This window comes from Sipha flava, unplaced genomic scaffold (genome assembly GCF_003268045.1).
Source record: "Sipha flava isolate LNK unplaced genomic scaffold, YSA_version1 233_pilon_pilon, whole genome shotgun sequence".
NCBI lineage: Eukaryota > Metazoa > Arthropoda > Insecta > Hemiptera > Aphididae > Sipha > Sipha flava.
Window position 1 is genome coordinate 687915 of NW_020272873.1, and position 19570 is coordinate 707484.

At 32.1% G+C, this 19570-nt stretch overlaps 1 protein-coding gene across 2 annotated transcripts in view; it reads left to right on the forward strand.

Moving 5' to 3' along the window:
- The window catches only part of LOC112683714 (putative polypeptide N-acetylgalactosaminyltransferase 9), a 133663-nt gene that overhangs the window by 104108 nt on the left and 9985 nt on the right, over positions 1 to 19570 (forward strand). The window lies entirely within an intron of this gene.

Sequence of the window (19570 nt, forward strand, 5' to 3'; positions counted from 1 at the left end):
CTGTTTTTTTGCTGTGACTTTGATGATACAGGAATTTTTTACGTAATATTCTTTAATGTTACGAACCCACTTGAAATGATCTTGTTCAAAATGTGTGGTTTCTGATAAATCTATTTTATTGTACGCTGATACTAAGTTGTACACATATTATAGTGTCGCGCTAACGAATTTCGTTTTCTCTTGCATCGCTCTCAATGAACAAATCGAAAATTATTGTTGACATATTTTAAGCAATTTTCTTTCGCAACCCTCTGCGCAGCTTGATGTTATCTCATTCATACGTACACTAATGACGATTACCAATCATTGCTAAACGTAAGACGAAACTTTGAAAAACTTTTTGAGATGTGGAATTATGTTTCCACAAATGAAAATTAAAGCGTCGTTGCGGTTCATGATTTTTGGCGTCGAGACCCTTAATACGTTATTGTTTATTCACGAGTCTCGTAGGCTTGTACACCTGAGCCCATCACGGAGTCGAGTACAGGTATTGCGATTTTTTTTTTATCGTGCGATTAATGATAACAACCGTTTTATGGAGGCACACGCGGGAATCATATTATATAACAATAAAAAAAACACCTGTACGTATAATCGAGTATCAGATCTTCATCAAATAAAATAAACTTCACCCGGGACAAGTATTGTTAGGATCCAGTATCGGCAACATACAGCATAAATACACATACACACACACACACACACGCACACGCACACACACACACACACACATATATATTTATTATTGTACACATAAAAATCAAACGATACATTAAACACGCGTGGCTACTGCGGACCACGGATGGATGATCAAACAATGCTCCTCGTTGTGAAAGGAATGAGAGGGGATAAAAGATAATAAAAATAGTCATAGAGGGAATAGTCTTATTTCCCCAGTAAACAACCGAATATAATTCAGCTTTAACGTATATATATATATTGTATTTACATTTAGTTATGTATATACAGGGTGAGGGTGATCTGGTCGAAAATTTAGTGGCCTAAAATCTAGTGATTAAAAGGAAGTGATCGAAATTCCGTCCGCTTATTTTTGATCAAAAAAATATATATTTTGAGATAATTATTGCCGTTTTCCGTACCACATCTTTGTTTTTTTTTTTTTTGTTATATATATATGAAATTATTTATATTTAATAATATTCCTTCATGAATGTTACAAACAATATCAATATTCAAATTAAATTATAAAAAATTAAAAGTAAAAAGTAAAAATTTTATTAAACGTATATTTAACAGTCGATAAACAGTTCTGGGTACCTACTATGATAACCTTACGTACGTCTTAAACGTATACAAATATTAGATAAAGAAATAAAAAATCTAATGATTAATTTTACGTCAACCAAAAAACCATTTGGCCACAAAAAATTTCGACCATTTTTTATACAATATTTGTTTTTCAACTACAAAACGATTCGATGATATGATATTTTCATCAAATTTTATCGATTACTAATCCTTCGACTAAATGGCTTTCGGTCAAATGACTCACACCGGTGTATATAATCATGCAACTGATATATTTACTCGAAAAAAATCCATGTAATAATAATTATAATATCAACAGAAGTTTCTATCGTCTTGTGCTGCGCGCGCACGCACGCGCGTTGTATTGGAGATCTACTGGACCATAATGGGCTTTATTGGCTCTTGGACGGCAGCTGGACCAAGGGGTCGGCGTGGGTCAAGCGCAAGGATTTTTCGCATCGTTGGTTGACGACCGACACATGATGTCACTGCTGCACGATTCTCCTAGGGGTAGTTTTTTTTTTTCTTTCTATTTTTTACAATTCCTCTTTTATAAATGCGAACCGTTCCGTAAAACGTTCAATCACCGTTCTTCCGACGGCGACGGTGGCTAAATATAAAAGAAAAAAAATATAATAAAAAATTGATATGCTGTCATCGCCACCGCCACCGACTGATTTTAAAGAAAAACGAGTTTTTATTTTTATCGAATCGACACTATAATTTCAACGGTTGTTTGACCGTCGTCGACGCAGCCTCCAATGGGACTGTTGAAATAAAACGTACACGGGTTGTTCGACAAATTATGCTGTTTTTTTAGTCACACGAATAATATTGATGTTCTTTCTGCACATATTAAACTCGTGCATTGTGCGTACGTCATCAATTAACGTATCCGCGTGTACCGTGAAAAGTTATTTTATTTTTCTAAACAGTTTCAATATAAAATTCATATACGCACTAAATACTCTGTAATACTCTATAATATACTTATTTGTTAATACAGCTACTCAGGCATAATCGTATTCAAGTTATTAACATTAAGGAAAATACCCGTATATAACAATATTAATACGCACGACGTATATTATAAAAGACGAATTGTAATATTGATCACACACGCTCTCGTAAATGTATTTATTATCATCCACCATACTCGCTAGTCGGGAAAATATAAAGGGACGTTATGTCAATTAATCATTTAAGCGTCAAAAAATATTTTACTAATGGTAAATAATAAAATTCTTGTGTAGCCGTTTTTCGTATCTACTACCTGAGGACATTAATTTAAGGAACCAAAGTGAAAAACATAAATGGAATTTTATTTGATGCATCCACGATTTAATAAGTTCCTTTCAGCGTATCTATTTTTGTCATTGATTCGTGTTTCTTGGTAACCATGGAAAAAAAAATAAAACAAAAATTGAAAAAAAAGTTTTTACGTTTCGATGTAGTTGAATTTTCGAGCGAAAGTCCGAATACGATATTAATATACGCATCTATGTACGTACCCTACGAGTTTGTATCCAACGCGCGTTTGCTGAATTCGACCTTAATAATAACAGAACTCCGGTTCGCGCTTGGTTGCCGTTGTTATTACAATACACGAGCGCACCTTGTTGACATTTTAACGATATTAAAATGATGTCCTGCCGCCGCCGGGTTCGCAGTCAGATGAAATCGTGTTCACGGCGGTGCAGGAGGGAGGGACGCACCGAGTTTCCGCCCGTACGTTTATTCGCAATCATTCCACCGGGCCGGAAGTAAAGGAGAAACGCGAGCAGTGGACCTAACCTATCCCGAACGACTGCGCGTACATTATATTCATACCTTGTACACTTCGTACGCACCGTAAACGACTACCAGCGGTACGACCAGGTCGAAGTCAGTGACTTGAAACCGTGGTTATAGTAACGAAAGCATCACGAAAGTTTACGGCCACGGTTTTGTTTTAATTTCGCAAGTTCCCGGTAAGACAGGTGGCGCTTGATTGTCGTATCAAAACATTTGTACGCCGATAACACACTCCGTATTCTACAGACAATTATTATGCGTACGTACAGATATTCTACGCGCGCCATTTCGCCGAGTACGTGTATCCAAGGGCGTACCCAGGGGGGTCCGGACCCACTCATTGAATTTCTACATACTCAATGATTTAATAGTATATAGTATATAATAGTATATATATTTTAATTTCCCCCCATCAGATAAAACAAAAATTATGAACCCCCCCCCCTTAAAAATTTCTTGGGTACGCTCTTACGTGTATCTAGGTGCGTACAACGATAATACGTGTGCACCGTGTGACCGTTTGAATAAATAAACCGATGTTTACCCGTAACGACCCGTTGGGAAAACGTTGTACTAGCCGGGCGCTTGCGAGACAGGTACATTGCCTATTGGAATTACGACAACAACGTAAAAGAGTTGACGCGTGAACGGCCGATACAACAGTGCTCGGTGTAAGGCATACATAAAAATAACGCAATATAAAAATGATATTATTCTATACACAGCACTATACTATAACGTGTTTCGTCCCGCCGCCAGGGATCATATATGCCCCTCACCATCCCATGGATCTTATTGACCGGACAAAAATGTAATATCATCGCCTCGGAGAACCACCGCGCGCCGTAGGTAAACATCGGACCAAAGGCCACCGTAAAAATCGTATATTTTCACCTCGTGTGCCGGACACACTATAAACCTATTATTCCTCGGTCGTAAAGTTTTAATAGGAAATATGTGTACACGCAATATCATATGAATATAGACAATCGAACCTTTTATTAACCAACTTGACGGTTTTTAAAAAAAAAAAAAAATTTATTAAGGAGAAATCTCGTTTCGAAAAAATACAACATTTTTACATGAAAACTTGTACTTTCTGTTTTACTGTGCGAAATGCATACCAATAATATTATGTTTAATAAGAATCTGATAAGATAATATATATAAATTATATTTAACAGTTATAAATAAGAAAAAATAAGTTATAGTATATTTGATTATTTTAACGATAGTTATATTTTATTAATAATGTAAATTTAGATCATTATAATGTGTACCTGTTTCATAGCTTGTTACATTTTATACCTTAGACTATTACGAATGCATACTCCATATATTTAAATATCTTAATGTTTATTGTAGAATAATAATATAAAATTAATTAGGTTATCAAATTTTTTTTTTTGTTAAATTTTAACCCTTTTTGATAACAATTATGATTTTATTTCAAATATGATTTTTATAGGAAGTTTCGTTTAATAAAGATTGAACTGTTAAACGCACGAAATCTTATGTAATAACTTACGCATTAATATATTCACGTGTTTACGTCAAACCGTCAAAATTAATATTTAATTCCATGTGACGTTGTCCAATCGTCGTTTTCGTCGTCATTACCATCGCCAATGGGTCACCGGGAATCCACCCCACCACTGTAGCCCTCAAACTTTCTCTAAAGTCAAGTATACGTCAAAGCCGTCGAGCTGTGCAAAGTATAAGTACTCACTACGGTAGTATACCGTCCCGAATTGGCGCTGATTCCTCTAAAAAAAAAAAATAATAATAATAATAATAATAAGGCGTTCGCTAGTCGTCCACAAAATATTCCCCGTATTTGTTATCGAGTTACTTCCGCCTAAAAAACCTGTCCGTATCTCACGATATTTTATGAATAATATGCGCCGACGCGACTCTGACAATTTAATAATAATGTTTTCTTTTCTTTATCGGATTTTCGTTCCTTAGTCCTCTTCTCGATCTACACACACACACACACACGCACATATGTACACTCGTGTATACATTTCTGCTGCAAGAATGTACACGCACGGTGCTCGATAATAGAGGAAAAACTCGCAGGCGACTAAAAAAGAAAAAAAAAATCATATTATGTGAAATTCTAAATAAAACTCCTTTTGCGTATCGATTTTAGATTCGTTTATGTGCACATGAAATACTGGTGCTTTGGGGCCTTTGGTTTTGCGCGTCTTGTCTCCGTAAATTTGCTCGCATATAACATATGCACACGCTCACGATTGGCTCGCGTAACTGATATCTATGGATATTAAGTACCGTACCCGCGACTGTATATAATATTATATTATCGTACAAAAACAATACGTTTACGATGCACGTGTTACAAATTATATTATGGCCGCGGCATCGGTATACGAACGTAAGAAAAGTCGTGCATGCGGTGTGCGACTCTTACGTGTGTCGTAACGCTAAGTCACCGTTCGTATTTACGCCCCAGCGGCCGTCCGCTGTAACAATATTACATAGATGTCCAACTAACTTACTATTTTTTTTTTTTAATGCTTCTTTTTATGTCATTTTTGCGACTTTTTAGATAATTTTTTTTGAGATTGAGGGCATTTTAATATTTTTCATCAATGGAAAGAATAAAATTTCCATTTTGTTTCGATTAAACCCAGTTATCAAAATAAATAAATATCATTTTGAATTTAAAAATCAATAAATATTATTATTTTTAATAATTTAATTAGCGTTTTTAGGCCGTTTACTTATATTTAGGGTGTTTTTAATGTTTTTCTTGTCATTAATTAAAGACCTTTTTTTATATATATTTTTATCAATATCCTAGCACCAATGATACGTATACGTATATAATATGACGATGCATCAATACACGTAATAATGGTACACATTCAATACGTTATATTCTAATTTATGCAATGGTCGTTGAATCATAAGCTCGCTAGTTTGTTTTGCTAATTCGCTTTTTCCGTGTTTTATTTCGCATATTTTGCAAACGCTGCTGCGCGGCGCTTGGGAGCCTACGAAAACCACTCTGCATCCTTTTGACGTGATCGCAGGACACAAAAAATTATTATGCTCATACATGCAGCTGTAGTAAACACCGCAATATCAATGATACTGTTTTTGTCCTTTTACGTGATTTACTGTAACTGCAATTAGCAAACGTTATTGGGTGGGTCACCGATGTACGTAACGCTACTTGTCGTGTAGTCATCCGAAAATCCAGAGAACCACGTAAGTACTTTACAGGTACGCCACTGATACTTCCGATTGCGGGTCAGGAGGTAAGGATTGGGCTTATTGGTTTTTAGTTTTACAAAAATTATTATTATTTTCGATTAAACGTCGATCCTTCGCCTGAAAATAGCTGATTCTCATTCCGCCACTACAGACCGCTTTTGTACTGTGTATACCGCGATATGTTTCCGTTCGTAGTAGTGCAAAATTTTTTGTTCGTGAACTAATCCAACTAACCGGGTCATATATTTTAATACAATTAATTACGTAAATAATATTCCGTTTTGCTGTGTAAACGTTTACTATAATTTTTTTGTTTTACATCTACAACTCGTAAACTAGTCGTCGACATTTTTTCAAGTTACTGGTCACGTTATAAATTTCGTCCCCCCCCTCTCTCTCTCTCTCTCTCTCCCCCCTACTCTTCAGACCGTCATCTCTCTCTTTCTTGTTACAGCGGTGTCTACTTAAAACTAATTCCATTCAAACGACGTTGCTCGTAAATTGTCTCTGTTTTTTCTTAACCTCCCTCCTTTGTTTGGTGACTGCATCTGAATTTATTATAACATTATATTCGCGCTATATCTGCATTGCATTTTTTATGATCATTAATTTACCGACCATCGATTTCTATAGGCAGTATAATAGTGACACTGGTAGTTTTGCTTCGTTGTAGTGGGTATAAAAAAAAAAATGGGAAAAAAACACGTTTACACTCGTGTATCTTTAATAATATATTGCATAGAATGCTTCCTAATAACAATAATGTATTGAAGTTATTAAATTGTTGTCCCCTCGTCGCATATCAAATTAATCTTTTGTGCGATTAAAAATATAATTCATTTTTGGGTTTTGAATTTGTGACAAATCATCAGGATGGCTAGAACCGCTGCTGGACCGGATCACGAAGAATCCGACTACCGTAGTGTGTCCAGTAATCGACTCGATTGACCGAAAAACATTCCATTACCATTACCAATATCATTCAATTAGTGTTGGCGGTTTTAATTGGAAACTTTTGGTTAGTATATTTATCGTAAGACCCAATCGACGTGTTTTATGTTTTTTTTTTTTATAAAACCCCCCATAGAGAAGCGTGCTTTATTTGTTGACGTTTTTATTTTATTTTTTTCATCCACATAATTTATTATACACGTGTATAAATGTACGTTTATGCATAAGAATAGTAACTGTAATTTTCAGTTGACGATTGAAACTCTCACTATGTACTTCACAATACCGTTGACTATACAAAGACCGGACTATTCCAAATTGTATTACGGTAAAGTAAATAAAATAATTAAAGATTGATATCTAAAACAAACCATTTACTTTTTTTATTTATTAATTCACGTTATAATTATACGATAGAACAATATGCGAACAACAATTATGATGTGAATCTCTAATTAAATATTAGTTTAATTAAAAATTATTTACGTTTATTAAATATCACTAAGTGCTAATTATGAAATTCTCGTTCAAGTGAATACAAATACAAATGAAATTAGTATTATAATATAATTTGAAAACCTTCAGTTTAATCCTATTAATACACAAAACCGACCTGACTACCCGCAAGTTCTTCTTTATCTCTCCACATTCATGTATTCACGCAGCCAACTGTCTATATATACCACGTAGCATAACAATATATCTCCATCTTTTTTACTAATAGTCGCTGCAGTTCCACTACGAGTTTATCTCTATTATGAGTTTACCCTACAATAATATCTCATATCTATGTACACGTTTAGGTGTATATATATTTTATTACAAGTTCATTATCTCTTTTTTTCTTCTAACGTGGCCGAAAAATTGTTTTTTTCTCTTTCCTATCCTTTCCGTACCTTTCCTCCTACCACGAAAAATGACTGTTATACATATTCTTTCGTACAATTAAAATATGTAGGCTATATAAATACAAGTATGATAAAATTATTGCGGTGTTATTTACTATGCATGTTGAATATCGATAAAATACAAATTCAATTAATAATTCGTTTAACACGCCTGTAACTGCCATAATGTACAATTCGCGTTACTAATGATATTAACTCTTTTGTTCTCTTTCTTTGTTTTTCACATTATTAAAAAATATGGCGTTTATTAAATTTTAGTAATTACTATTTAGAATACTAGTTCGATGTATGAAAAATGAAATGTTTCGCATTATAATAATATTGCGGACACCTATTTATGTTTTATTTTTTTTAAATTTTAGCTCTACGATTTGTTGATTCGCATACATATTAATTAAAACTACTGGTTGTAATGAAAAATAATTCATGTACAAAAACTGTCATTTTTTTGAGTACCTAAAACAAAGAGTTATGCATGACATTATCTCTTATAATAATAATGTCACAAAATGTATGGGGTTGTTGAATTTTTATGTTATGAATTGTTATATTTTCAAACTTTTTTTTTTACCGCAAAAAGCTAGACTATTTGTTCTTTTGAGCAATTTCAAACCTAATGTTTTGCTTCACAAAATATGTGATGAAAAAAAAACCCACAACATTTTTAGTGTTCTGTATCATTGCCATTTGAAAAATACCATTTTTTTTTTCAGCAATTAGAGATGAATATAGATTTAAATAAAACTTTTATAACTTTTATCCCATTTATACAGTATAAATTGCTGATCAATCTATTATATTATTATAACTATCATGTAAACATTATGCACAGAATACTATATATTATTGATACTCTAAAAAATGATAACATAGTAATAGCTCCTATTTTAAATATACCTATCATGATGTACATGAAGCTGCCTCCCTCCCCCTGACTATATTTTCTCGAATCCAGACCTGTCCCAAAATTAGTAACTAATTGTAACAGACGTAAGACAATTTTAGACTTTATTTTACCTGACAAAATTAAAATTTTACTCAAAGAAAAAGCTTGAATTTGATACTTGCGTGGTTTTTCGACACGTTCTTTAATTTTATTTATTTAAAAGTGTACAGTTTTATTGAAAAACAATTATAAAATATAAAGAATCATACATTTTTATAAAGATCTTTAAAAATTAATTTTTTATGTACACAACTAAATTCAGCCTTACTAACATAGTATCTGAATGAAATTTCTTTTTTTTTTTTTGTCAAATCAATGTGTGTTTCCCAAACGTTGATTGACATTTTGTTGTGTGAAACATAGTAATCTGAATGATACACAACCAAACCAAAAAATATGAGGCTATATAAAAAAAAATATATATATATTTTTGAATAGTGATATGCGTTGCAGGTTTGCAATTAACTAACTGTTATATATAATATGTATTACGTATAGCTACTCAATATAATAATCTTGATCTGTGATATAAATTCTGAATGACAAAACATACGATCTTCCTAATACATATCTGTTTCGATGAAAATGTGATCCATTAGTATTTTAGTAGATGAAATTAATCCACTGCAATGTCCATAATTATAGGTTTGAAATGAAATGAAATATTACTATGTCAAACCGTGGAAGTCTTATGTAACTTTAAAAATGTCTAAGGTATTTAACTTTTGATAGTAATGTTTTAATAAATGTTAGTTAAAGCTCTCTAATAAATTTATTAGGTACACCGGAGATAAAAATATTCAAAATTAAACAATACTGTATGCACAAATCAATCAAATATTTGAATTGATTCTTATTTGTTATTTAATTTTATTTACGTATAAATATTACACGCCTGCATGATCGTACTTTCTTTCTGGGTTAACTTAAATATATCTGTTGATTTATACTCGTATTTTATCCCAATAAGGTTTTATGGATATTCGAATTCCTTCGAGAAGAACAACATTTTACCGTTATGGTTTAAATTAAAAGCATTTAAAATTATTCATTGAATAATTTAAAATGCTAAAAGCAAAATGGTTAATATATCTATTAATTTAAATGGATATCCAAAAATTCTGAACCCAGTTCAAAATAATAATAATATTTCCCGAAAATTAATTTTTGCGTATATTTTGAGGTACCAAATTAATGGTGTGCATGCCGTTAAAATATGTCATGGCCGTTTGTAAAAGAAAAAATTCTCTAGGTTGGACATCCTAGTATTTATCGGGTATGCTCGTATTATAACATCTGTTCGGATACAGGCTAGCAAAGTGCATACACAACTTGTCCGAAAACTTTTCGAATACTGCATTCTCACCTCATTCATGTATAAATTGTTAATAATAATAATAATAATATAATGAAGGCAACTCGATTAAATAAGGGTAATTGAGAATTTATAAAATTTTGCAAGTCGTTAACACGCGTCCGGTTTTACTATTAAGCACGCGATCAGTAATGCTGCGTGTACATCATATTTGACAGAACAACGGTTGAAAGCAAATAACAACTTTTTTTTGATAAAATATCGTATTTGATTATGTGATACGTTTCAATTTTGATAAACGTGTATTGTACGAGTACGCTATCATCTGCACCATCTAAAGCATTTATATTTAGACGAAATGTTCGTTTAAAGAATACGATTTTTTTTTTCAATAAAATATCTTTATTATTAGTGTACTAGTAGTGAATACGTGTATATATATATGTGTATACGTTTTAAATGCATTTTTTTCCATATTCCCTCCTCCCACAATAGACTATATTACACGGTTACTGCAGATCGATGCAGTTAATGCCTAAACGACTAAATGACGGATGTAGGATACATCACAATACGTGATCACCAGACGTGCGCTGCGATGTTCGTGTACTTGGGGGCCACTTCGGTTAGGAAATTCACAGAGTCCGTCTCGAGGAGCTATTCGAGTCGTATGTGCGCGTTTTATTATTATTTATTTTCCCCTTTTTCCTAATAAATCGAGCGAACGTCGTCGCGCGGTAACAGTGCGCTGCCACTGCGTGTCGGTACACTCGTCGCGCACTCGAGAAAATAACCACAACAACTTTACCTCGCCCTCTTATCGTTATGGTGCACAACCATCCACCGAGCACGCGTGTTTCGGCGCGAGTAGATTGTACGTACGTGCGTATGACGCCGTCGTGGGATTGTTAAAAAAAAAAAAAATGAAATAAAAACAACAAGAAGAAACAAAAGGGTATGTACTAATAATTGTGCGTGTGAGGGTGTGTTACTGGTCCAGAAAGAAAATCCGACCAGGCAAAACGATCGGTGAACGAGAGTGCCCTGCCCGAAGGCGAAAGGGTCGCATGTTTACCGTTAGCCGCCGCGTATATATACACGAACGTGACTGGCTGTTCATTCCTTTTTTCGCAGCCGTCCGAAGTGCCGCGAATCGACCTGTATGCGTATCACATATAACGTGTACACTGCGTATAGGCCCACTAGCCGGATCCGGGTCAACAATCCTACATCGTAGCTGGTTCTCGGTTTTTTTTTTTTATTATTATTTGTCCATACACTGTCGTTGGGATCCAAATGTTTTTTGGCGAGTATTACAACATTAACGATCAACATTTTTTTCCTTCCCAATTAAAACGGACTTTTAGGACTGTCTACGATATCAGTTATTGAATTAACGGTTCGCAAGTTATGATATAGTACATACCGAGGTGTGGAAATGAAAACATATTAAAAATATTAAAAATCATCAATCATTGCAATACATATAACATAAAAAAGGTTTAAAAATAAAATACAATATTTTTAATGTCAGTAAAATCGTATAAGACATGTGTCCAACAAAGTCTAGTCGAATAATACGAAATTATGTTTCACTTTGATTCATAAATAGCTACTTGTTATCTCTGGGCTGCTAGTAAATTATCAAGTAAAAACAGTATTTCCTTTGTATTTGGTGCTAAAGAAAAAAGTTTGTGAATAACTAGTGCAATATCAAAAATAATACAAGATTCGACTAATATAAAAGGTAGTCTTTTATCTTTTATCTGTGTTGTTTGTGATTTGACTCAAGCGCACTATAGGCGAACTACGTGCAACTAAATTGTTAGAATAAAAACTAGAACATTTGTTTTTGTTTTACTTACGGGTTTACCTCGTTACAGTTTTTGTACACAACAAGACCGATGAATTGATTCCGGAATCATACTTGAAAAGAGATTAATGTTTAAAATACGATGATGCCTATGGCGATTTGAAATATGACATGTAAGCTACATTTTCAGTAACTTCGCGGTAGTGTCTCCTGGGTACATGCTAATTGGTTAGATTTCGATAATCAACTCATACGTTACTCGAACAAATCTCGGGAGTCCATAATTATAGCTAAAGACCAGATTTATATTATCTTAAAATACCTTAAATATGATGCTAATATTCTTATTATATTCTCTAAAAAATCTTAATAATATGTAAAAATATTCGAAATTGTTCAAAAATAATCAACAAACATCAACATATGGTTTAATATGCATTTTTAAAACTTATTTTTTTACAATGTTTTTTTAATCATGATGTATATACGTAGTTGTATATTATAATAGAATACCAGGGTTTATTCTAAGAATTTTTATCAACTCCGCATTTTGTTTAAATAAGCCTATCAAAATAGAACTATGATCTCAAAATATACTGTCAAATTATAATTAAAAATAATAAAATGTGTAGCTTCTATGTGAAGTAATTTAAAATGTAATGTATTTAAAAGATATAAAACAATTTACATTCGTGTTCAAAGTATTTTTTTTTAATATTTTTTAATAAATTTCCTTTTTACTTTGTTTATAAATCATAATGTAATATATAAAATAACACTAAACAACATTGAATTAAAAATCAATTACGCAAAAGTTTATTATCAAGTGCGCATCTACCTTTTCTAAATACGCAAAATAAGTCAAACTGAGCTTTAGAATAAGCCCTGTAGAATACGATTGTACTTCAGTAAGAGTAGAAATATAGTAAAAATATTACAGTATAGTCTATAACAGAAGTCGCCAACATTTTCAAACAAGTGAGCTACATTTGACATTTAAGTCCCTAATGATTGATATCTAAGAAAATTTAGGTCTTTAATCTTTAAATCTAATATTCCAATTATCCAATTAATCTGATTATTTTACGCGAACGACCGATAGTGGTAAAATTAAATTTTACAACGATCGACTGGCTGGCAATGACTGATCTATAGTATTAAAATTTAAAAACAATATTCCTTTGGTATATTTTAATTAAATGATGTATTAACAGTAATTACACAGCAGAATGAAATAGGTACGGAAATAAAAGCAAGATTACAAGCTGCCAATAAATGTTATTTTGGCCTGACAAAGTTATTAAAATCTAGAGTAATCTCGAAAAATCTGAAGTCCCAAATATACCAGACACTTATCAAGCCAGTGGTGACATATGGGTCAGAAACTTGGACCATGAGGAAAAACGACGAAAATGCTCTTTTAGTGTTTGAAAGAAAGGTACTGAGAAAAATCTATGGACCATGTAAAGATGAACATACAGGTGAATGGAGAATACGTAAAAACAAGGAACTTCAGGATTTGTATCAAAGACCAAGCATTAAAGAAGATATCACCAAAAGAAGACTGAAGTGGGCAGGACATTCTTGGAGAAAAACAGGGTCATTGATAACAATAGTACAAGAGAATGCACCAAAAGGAAAACGACCACTTGGAAGGCCGAGGTTACGCTGGGAAGATAGGATCAAAGAAGACATAGAGAAAGTGAGACCAGGATTGGATTGGAAGGAGTTAGCTTTAGATAGAGAAACTTGGAGACAAATCTGTTGGACGACATGGTCTTGAAGGCCGAAGTCATGGAAGAAGAAGAAGATTAACAGTATTGTCACAATATTAAAAAATAAATAATCATATATAATATATATATGTATATTAAAATATAATAAAACAAAAAAAATTGGTCAATAAAAAATAATCCTTAAATAATAATTAATAATTTAATACAAGATATAAAATAACAATATAGGTATATATATTTATAAAAAAACAAAATTTCTTTGGTGCATACAATGGTAAATATTTACTTTCTGAAGAATAAAAAAGAAACTTGAAATACTATTTAAATTTTATTGTATGAATTAACAATAAAATATTTTACATATTATCTGTACTCATGTTAGTTCTTCTATCGCTTAAAATTTGTTTATAGAGACTAAATGAACATTCAACATCAACAGATATTAGAGGTGCAAACTTCATGTCAACAACTACATTAGATGTAAAATATTCTGGGAGAACTTCAATGTTTCCACATAAAATGTTCCCAACTCTTATTATTATAATATTTGGTAACCTTTATTTTTTGAACATCATCAAGACACTTAAGTATTTTTATTACGTTACCCGTTTTACCAGGTATATTCGTTAGTTTGTTGATAACAGTTTGTACAATTTCCAACTATGAAACAAAACTCAAATATTCTAAAATATGCTAAATGGGCTAAATATTCTCAAACCTATGATATATTCTCAAATATGCAAAAAAAACGTTTTTCTATAAACTCAAAATTGAATGAATCGTCCACATTTTTTACTCTCATACAACTGTTTAGACCAAGTAACGATATATAAAAAAATACTGATCCGGTATTTAATTATAGCACATAGAGTCGATGGTGAATCAATTCTCCAACATCCCGTTTTATTTTTTTTAAAAAAGTACACGTTTGTGTAGCATGTTAAATATTCACGTGCAATATTATCATATTAGCAATTAGGTGGTGGCTAGAGGGGGCTTAGCCGCCCAAAAATATATCTATCCTCCACATAATAAGTACAAATACAAATTACTAACTATAACTAACGTGATACAAAAAATAAATATATATATTCCCCAACACAAAAATAACCATAATTTCGTCTATGGATATCATGCGACACCGTTTGATGAAATTATAACGATTTACACCGTGTATGCTCGTGCAACAGTAGATTGCGTGCCGAAAAGGACGATGATGTGCAATTCGTTTCCGCGTCCAAGGGGACTAGGTACATTGAGTCCGAGATATTTTGTGTACATTTTGAAAGTGATAAATTGAGTCCCGAGAAAAAAAAATATATTAGGTAAGTTGGGTCCCGGGGAAAAAAAGGTAATAGATAAATTGAGTCCCAACTACTAACTACCTCACCGTAGTCGTTTTACAAATGACAATTCACACTGTTTCTATCGGTTATCGATTCCATTGTGATCAAATAACTTCGTAACGTCGTAACTTTGATAATGTCTAATTAAGAAACGTATGTAGGCATATACATACATTAGTTTGTCGTAAATCGTGTGTCAGTTATCAGTTAACACCAATATTGATGATAGTTCTTATGATTACACACAGAGACAAATGTACGAAATTTGAGCATTTTCACTATATTTTTCGTAGCGTGCATTTCGTACTGTACGTCGATTTGAGTTTGTTAAATTCGTATCTTTTAAGTTTTTACTGAAAATGTAATAAAAAACACAATAATATTAAAATTGACTTCTAATAAAAATTATTAGATATTTAAAAAAAATTGTTTACCTTGGACTTAACCTACTACCTTTCTTTTCCCGGGACCCAATTTACCGAAAAAAGATTATTTAGGACCCAATTTATCAACTCCCCGTCCGAGATTCCTATTCCTTGGAAAACAGAATATGAGCAAAGGATTTTACTTTTGCCACTCCAAGCCGTCCAACTGCACTACAACTCGTTTACACGCGCACGTGTATATTTGTTTATAACGTTTTGTCTTGTCGCGCATGGATTCTAATATTTTCGCCAACATCATATAATTTGTTCGATACGGGATGATGTCCTGCGTGAATGTTTGCCCCCTTTTTTTTAACGATTGAATTGTGAATTAAATTTTGGTTGGTGGATATTTTGATGTATGGCTATATTTTCTAATGCACAGGTTTTCAATTCACTTTTGTATTCCAAATGCGGACAATATTTATTTCACGCAAATAAATGAGTACTATATTTTTCTGATACTTATGACGTTACATAATCAATGTTATTTTATCTGTGAAGAACCAAGTATATATTTATATATTTTTATTTCTTTTTTTTGTTCCATATAACAAAATAATTATTATCTAATGATAAGATTATGTAGTTTTACTTTATAGCTAAATGTAGATTTTATTTAAAAACTGGTAACGGTATTGTTATTCCACAAAAGGAAAATATTAATACACCAATATTTGATGTAAAATAATTATTATTTTACATGTTTCATACGCAATTAATTATTTAAAAAAGTTCTTGTCCAATTGTAAAAAATTTCAAAAAAATCAACTAAAAATATGTTTGAGTAATAAAAAAGATGTTCCCAATTGAAAATTAAAGTGTTATACTGCCACAGGATAATGTCTTTAAAGGGAACAAAAATAATCAATGTAGAGTAATTTATAATTATAGCATATTATATGTATGTGTGTTATAAGTATTTGTAAATTGATCATAAATTAGAATTCGAAAAAGTACATATTTTTTGAAACTCTTATTAATGTGTTAATGCCATCATAATAAGGCATAATTTAAATACATTACAGAGTGAGCATATTTAAAATTCACTCTGTATATATAGATGCGGTACGTATGAACTGCACTGGTTATATACATTGATACATAAAAATACTATTCTTATACACGGCAAATTATTTACTGAGCGATACACATACTACCTAGACGGTTAAGTACGTAATGTATTTACTCTTGGAACGAATCCGATCGATGATCGATAAAATAAAACCCTTTTTTTTTTATAATAAAATGTATATATATGTATAGGAATTGCATTTTTCAATAATTATATTACACTGTTCTTGTATAATATGCAGTGTACTCTATGAGGCATTCTTAATATAATATAATATTAATATCGCATAAATTATTAGAATATTTTTAAATTCCGGTTTTATCATGGATCGAGTGCAAAATAATAATAATAATAATAAAATATATAATTAATCGCATTTTTAAATCTCTATTTCTCGATCATAGTCGACGGAATATCGTGTAACGATCCGTATATCTGGTTTTTTACTCCGATGTAATAAATATATTTATAAACTATCAATTTAAATTAAGATATTATTCGAATACCATGAAGACATTTAATTAAACGACGATAAAATGATAGTTATACGCTTATAAAAACTGAATAATTATAAAATAATTGTCGAAAGTTTGCAAATCGTTTCACCACTGTACTAGTAAGAAAAAGTAACACGCGAAATTATGTATGAAGTGTTCAAAAACAGCAACTACATCAGCTGCAGTAGCGTAATGGTTATCAAACTTATAAAGTGCGCCGTTTAATGAATGAGACTATTTTGCTAAAATAACTCTGGGTACTACCTATGTAATATTATGTGTGCGTATACAATTTTAAAATTTGAGTGATAATCAATCCACCACCACCCTCCTGTTAGCTTTTAAATATTTTTATCAGAACACATTAATATCATATTATGTTGTATGTATGTATTCATATTGAACTTTGTTATTAAATACGTAACTGTTATTGGATACAAGTAGATGCATATATGGAAAAAAAAGCAAAAAGGGTTTTCAAATGTTGTACTACTACACGGCATTCCTTTTGTTTACAAAATAATTTTACTGTTATTTTTTCAACTCTCATAAAACTTAACAGTCGATATTGAACATTGATTTTAGTGATAATTATTTTGAATGAAAAATATATTAATATTACTTATTTTTAATTTTCTTAAACATTCGACTGTGCGTAAAACTGGTATGGTATTATGACTAGCTGGAAATTGTGAACCGGAGCGAGCAACACGCTTATCGCGAATAAATATAATGAGTAATTATTATTAAAATTGCCTTTGTTATTTATTATACTTGTATCTTATTTTATCCGTATCAATTACAACTATACCGTGCACAAGGGTTGTTGTTTCTATTTTTGCAGGCTTGATATTTTGAACCAATAGGAAAAAAAGACTGTGCTATTATTATTATTGTACAATTGCAAATAGCAATTATTATCTGGTTGGTTTTTTTTATTTTTTAGCAAATACCTTCGTAGAATCGAACTCGACGGTGGTACAGCAAATTTTTTTTTGTTAAAATAAATATTATGTATACACTCACGTTGCATTCACGTTTTTTCATTAAATCCAATGGAAATCGTGATTAAATACATGACATAGCGCAAAAAAAAAACAGTAAAAAGTCGATCGCGCAGATACTGTTGCAGTTACGTTTGCTCCTCCTATTCGTGTTAAACATTATACATTATGCTAGGTTAGACCACGAACATTTTATCATATTCAAAACGATATTTACTCTCATTGTCTATGCATATCACTGTATACCTTGTATAAACTTTTGCTCCTCATCAAAAATGAGTTCAACCCGCTTGGGGTGGGAAAATCAAGACGCAGGTGACATAACACAGCGTAGGATAGTGTAGTATAGTTTTCTGTAATTTATTACAGAGCAAAGCAGTACTGCGTCAATTGAAATATATTTCGATTGATTTCAGTTCAAGCGAAAGTAGTTCGAAAATTGTTTGTCAGAAAATTCCGATGACAAATTGCACTAACCTTTCCTTTTTTTTTTTATCGAATTGCTTTTATACAATTTTTATACTTAGTTAACAAATATAACAAAAGAAGTTTATCAAATTAATCATCAAAATCTGATTCAGAACTTAATTGTAATTAAATGTTCTACTTTCATGTTTCTCATGACTTAACCGAATAAACAGAAAAATTCCGTAGTAATATGTGCTCACGTTTTTCGTACGCTGCACTACGTCACCTGCATCTCAATTCGCACCTAATTTAAATTATATCAATACTTATTGTGACAAATTCATTTTCACGGTCGATATAAGTTTATACGTTAATGCGGTCGCCGGACTGCCATTTAGGCCTAACCATATTACGTGTTAATGGTTTAACTTCGGCTTTGCACACCGAACGCACCTGAAACGTACACAATGCCGTGTACACGAAAACAGCGGTTTCGAGGTTACCGCGAACGAGCCACCAGAGTTGTTAAGATTACACATAATACGAGTAATAAGTGAGGGCGCGGTCCATTAATACAAGTCCCCGATTTTAGTCTTGCATAAATATACGTGTGTATTTTATTATTACATCTCCCGGCCGTCCCTCCGTAGTTTTCCGTATTCTTGTGTAAGATAACTTATACATAAAACGTTTTATTTGTCAAGTTGTGTGCGCTCGGTCCCTTTGCTCCCCCGTCCGCGTTCGCATTAGGTTTTACATATTTTATGCTCCGGGCCTCGTCGCAGTCATTATTGTAACGATATGAATTCACTCGCTCACATGTACAAGTGTATTACGACG